The following is a 5,570-nucleotide window of genomic DNA, read 5'->3' on the forward strand; positions in this document are numbered from 1 at the left end:
CTCCAGCATCTGCAGGAACATTTTATATTAATTGAAACCTGCTTCTCCACCTTTATCTCCCTGTCCTCTCGCATGTAATAGATCAGAAAATGACTAGTCAGCCTTGGTGGTGAGCAAGTGAATTGGAAATAAGTAACTGTCTGATATTCATTCTACATGTAACCATAGGAGGTTGAGTGACATCTAAGTCTCAGTGAGGAGAATGAAATGTGGGGTCTCATTGCTGACCTTGTTTACAGACACGTCTGCAAAGTGGGTTTGGCAGATAGGACTCAAGGCAATTATTTATCTTGAGATAATTTGTAATAAATCAGTGTGACTAAACTTGGAATAACTCAATTAGACATTAGACTTTGGTGTTATTAATCTAGAATTTCAGTGGCAGTTAAGTTTATTTTTTTAGGCAATTATTTATCTTGAGATAATTTGTAATAAATCAGTGTGACTAAACTTGGAATAACTCAGTTAGACATTAGACTTTGGTGTTATTAATCTAGAATTTCAGTGGCAGTTAAGTTTATTTTTTTTGTTTGACAAGAATTTGTTGTAACTGTTTTCCTCCCTGTCAATGCAGTGGATGTGATTAGTGAGCAAGACAAGGGTAGAGAGATTTTGGAATTAAGAGATGCCTGGCCCAGGCATGCCACATAGAGTTGAAGTATAATGAGAATATGGTTTTGTGGACCTGAATCTTCAAGGGCCAAGCCCTCGATCAAGCATTGTTGACAGCAAGTGATCCTTAAAATATACAAATCCTTAGGTGGGTTCTCTCTTTCTGCCTCCTTGCTTAGTTATAGAAATAGACCTGGAGCAATTTCCTGGGACCACAGTGAATGCAAGTTCTTTGTGCCTCATTGTCAGAAACAGTAATGTGAAGAAAAATAGTAAGTTTTTAAAACTATGTCCAGTTCGTTCTTTAAATGTTTTTTTTTTTTAAGATATAATGGCTTTTAAGTATTAATTGAGGAAGACTGGCCACTGGTTAACAGAGTCTTAGTTTAGTAGGTGAGGTCCTATGGAGACAGATATGTCTGAGTGCGAGAAAGGAGCCAGCCAGTGCTAATTCCACTATCTCAGCTATCTCAGGTGTAGGAATTTTAATTACTCTAAATTTACAGAATTTTTTTCCTTAACTTCATCCGAAGGCTATTATATCTAAGAACTGACACTTTAAAAAGTAGATGTGGGTTCCTTTAAAAAGGAAGAGGGGAGGTGGAGAGGGAGGAGGGTTAATGAGAAACTGGTTAAGGGACATAAAGAATGATTATGTATTATAATGATGAATCAGCTAAATATCCTGATTTGACCATTACACGTTGTGCAAGACTATTGATGGTCAACTTTGTAACCCACAAACATGTGTAATAAAAAAGTTTAGTATTATTAAAAATAAGATATTAACTTAAATACACATAAAAGTACACAAAGTATTCCTTAATGAATTACTTTAAATTGAACACTTAAATAACTGCTACCCAGGTCATGAACATGACCAGCACCCCAGAAAACCTCTCACAGAGCTTCTTCCCAGATATAATCCCTGCCACTCCTGCCCTGTGAATCTAACCACTACCTTGAATTTTATGGTGATTGATTCTTGCTTTTTAAAGTACTCTTACTAAGTATCATCCCTAAGCTTTATCAGTTAATTTTGTACATTTTCACCCTTACAAATATGATTCTTCTCTCACTGAACATGAGACTCCTCCATGTTGTAGTTTATTTGTTGTCAAGCTTTAAAGTATTGTATAAATATACCACAGGTCATTAATCAATAATTTATATTCATTTTGGGTTATGAACACTCTTGCATTTGTTCTTAGCATGCATGCATGCGTACAGTTTTGGTGTGTGTGTACCTAGAGAGGATTTGCTGGGATACAGGCATGTTCGACTTTCAGATACTACAAAGCAGTTTTCTAAAAGTTTGCATAAAGATTATAGAAGTTCTGGTTGCTTCACGTCTTTCACCAAACTTGATGTGTCAGTATTTTTCATTATAGGCACTTGAGTGAGTGTATAGTAGTATTTCATGGTGGCTTTAATATGCATTTTCTTGTTGAAATGAAGTTGGTCACATTTTCATAAGTTTATTGGCCATTTGAAAATTTTTAGAAGTGCCTGTACCAGTCTCTTGTCCATTTATTTTTCTGAGTTGACTTCTCCTTAGGAGTTTTTAGGACTTCTATATATATGCTGGATGTGAACCAGTTATTTATGTGTTACAAGTATTTTCTTCCACTCTGTTGCTTGACTTTTTACATTCTTAGTGGTGTCTTTATGATCGAAAGCTCTTAATGTTACCATCACTTATTTTATTATTCTTTTCCTTTATGGTTAAAATCTTGTTAAGAAATCTTAGCTTACCCCGGGACACCCACAGATTTCTTTCTTTTTCTTTTTTTTTTTTATCCTTTTTGAGACCGGCCGCACCGTGCTCAGCCAGTGAGCGCTGTGAGCGCACAGGTCATCCCTATATAGGATCCGAACCCGTGGCGGGAGCGCTGCTGCGATCCCAGCGCTGCACTCTCCCAAGTGCGCCACGGGGCTCGGCCCCACAGATTTCATTCTCTACCAGCTCTGTTTTGCTATTAACATTTGGCTCAACATTGTACCTGATATTTACCCTTGTGCATGGTGAGGATAGGGCATCAAGTTGTTTTTATATGAATATACAGTTATCTCAATCCTAGACATTGCAGTCTGTCTTGCCCTTTCTGTCCTGCAATGTTATCATTGTCAAAAAAGTCAAGTGTCCATAAATTCATGGGTATTTTGTTCTCTTGGTCTGTTGATATCCTTGCACCCTAGCATAATTATAATGTCTTTAAGATAATTTTTGATATCTAGTGCTTCATTTTAAATAACTGAACAGCTTTAGATTCTACAAATACCAAATATAACATAAATTAGTGGGATGATAAAAATATTTTTTATCATAGGATATTGTTGATTTAAATTAAGGTAAGAAATTGCTTGACTGAGCAATCCTCTGGAACTAGTAAAGCTGATTAGTTTTTGTAACCTGATTGGTTAGCAAATTTGAGGGTTTTTTTTAATTGTAAATATGGAAGCATGATTTTGGAAACTTGCCCAAATAGTGGTTGTCAGCTAAAAAAAAAAAAAATTCTGTTAATCTTTGCAGCCAAAATTATTGGGCAGCTAGCTTCTACTGGGTCATGAGAGCCAATAGTAGCTATTTCTTTCCAACTTCATGTTCAGCAAATGCTTGAAATTAGTTATGTTGGGAATATTTATACCATGGAAATTGGTAAACACTGAATACTTGTACTTTTCCACCCCAGAGAGTCAGTGGTTAAAAATTTATCATCGCACTGTTGAGTATAATGATAGTGGCTAATCTGAGCTGATGTACCAAATCTCAAAATACAGTGAACTGGATAAGAGAATTTATTTTGCCAAAGGATGAGTCCGGAGATAGAGAACATCAGATGGTCCACAGCATAGACATGACTGCTCTGTAATTTCATTCCACATATTAAAGTCAGCACTGAAGTCCCAATGTTGTAGCCAACTGACTGCTGCTACTACCATTTCTCAGCCAGTAAGAAAGGGGGGTGAGGATATCTAGGACAAGTCATTTGTCTTCAAAGAAATGACCTGGATGTTGCAAACATCCCATCACATTGTCCAAGTCCTAATTTTGTGGGCACACATAGCTGTAGCAAAAGTTCGGAAACATGGTCTCTGGCTACACAGCCTCCTTAAGCATCAGTGTTCCATTACTAAAGGCAGTAATGAGAACTGGGGAATATGTGGAAGTCTCTGACATAGTCTCCCTGGCCACACTAATAATGGCACACATAGCTGTAGCAAAAGTTCGGAAACATGGTCTCTGGCTACACAGCCTCCTTAAGCATCAGTGTTCCATTACTAAAGGCAATAATGAGAACTGGGGAATATGTGGAAGTCTCTGACATAGTCTCCCTGGCCACACTAATAATGATACACTCCTTTCTATACATAGAATATACTCATTCCTCCTTAAGGGAGACCTAAAGTCCTACAAGTAGTTACTATGATGAAGTCTAGGATCTGTGGGGATGCGCTGCCCTCTCAGTTTGGTTCTCTTATGGATTCTCTTATATGGTGATCTATGAACTAAAATATTCCATTTATTCCCAAATATATGCAATCATTTAGGAGAAACAGGATTACTGTTATAAAAACTCTCATGGAGAAAAAATGGAGAGTGTGCATTTCCCAGTTAAATCCTGCAGGGCAGGAATTGCATAGACTGCCTCTCCTGAAGTGGAATTAAATTTCTTAATCAGATGCTGGCTGTTTCCAGAAAGCAAATTCTTTAACATTGTATTCTCCTGGCCCCTAGCTGCACCATTTGGATGATTATTCCTTGTCTGTTATTCTAAATGGCCTCATCTGAAGTGGTCATTGGGGAATACTTCCTGTGAGGGGAATCTGCATAGTATTCACTGTATACATTCTCCTAGTGCAGGTTTGGGGGCCTAGAATTGCCTTAGAATTAATCAAGCACAATTTTTTAAGGCAAGATTTGTGGTTTACATGGCAATAAAATTATCTAGAAATTTGAGTAGGAAAGACTTCTGCTTCTGGCTGTGGTGGAGAAAGCAGCTTGTAGCAAACCAATACTGTTACTGACAAAAACAAGAAAAGCCAGGTCAAGTACATATTTACCTGTTTGAAGGCATTGGACAGCTGGCAAGGTAGCCAGTACTTGGAGGGTAAAATCTGAGAGAAACTCATTGAGGTAAACTCAATATTCTGCACACTTCTCCAGTCAGGACATTTGGAATTTTTTTTTAGCATTGATGGTGGAAAGGAGAGGCAGAGAAACCAGAAAAATGTGGCTCATGGGACTCAAGAGAAAACTAGAATTCAAGGCTGCCAGAGCGATTGGGACTTGGGCTAAGCCTCCTGAGAGGAGGAGGAGAGCACGTAGAATGAGCCTGATACTTAGTATGTTTTCTTCTTGAAACATTTTCCAAAATCTTAAGCAGTACGAGTGAGAGTATAATAAGTCAAGCAAAAAGGAGAGAAATCGAGCAAAATGCCCATGAAAAAGTGGAAAGCAATTCTAAGTGAAAATAGACGGTGTTCACTGACTCTCTGTAAACATTGCAAGACCACACATCCCCCACCCTATGTGTTAAAAGAAGCTCATGTAAGTGAGGGGAAAAATGAGAAGTTTTGAACTTCATTAGTTTCACAATTGATCTATATCTTGATGCATGTACAGATGGGCATAAAATTAGAGTTAACTGGGTCATGGTTGTATCAGGCACATACAGGCAAGTGAGAGGTGACAAGGGAATTGAGGAATGGAAGTTACGTTTGACGGAAGAATTCAAGCTGGGTAAACACGGAGGAAAAGACAGCACAGTGGTGATTAGTAGAAGATTAGTAGGATAAAGACTGAGGTCCGGGAGTGTTAAAGAATTGTTAGTGTCAGAGTACTGAGAGAATGAGGTAGAAATTAGAATGACAGAGTGTGTAGTGTATAAAATCAAGGTCATAGAGAGGTTGGATTTCTTGGAAATGACAAAGTCTAGGGTAAGATCTTGAGGATA

Source organism: Galeopterus variegatus, unplaced genomic scaffold (assembly GCF_000696425.1).
Source record: "Galeopterus variegatus unplaced genomic scaffold, G_variegatus-3.0.2 Scaffold3377, whole genome shotgun sequence".
NCBI classification, from domain to species: Eukaryota; Metazoa; Chordata; class Mammalia; order Dermoptera; family Cynocephalidae; genus Galeopterus; species Galeopterus variegatus.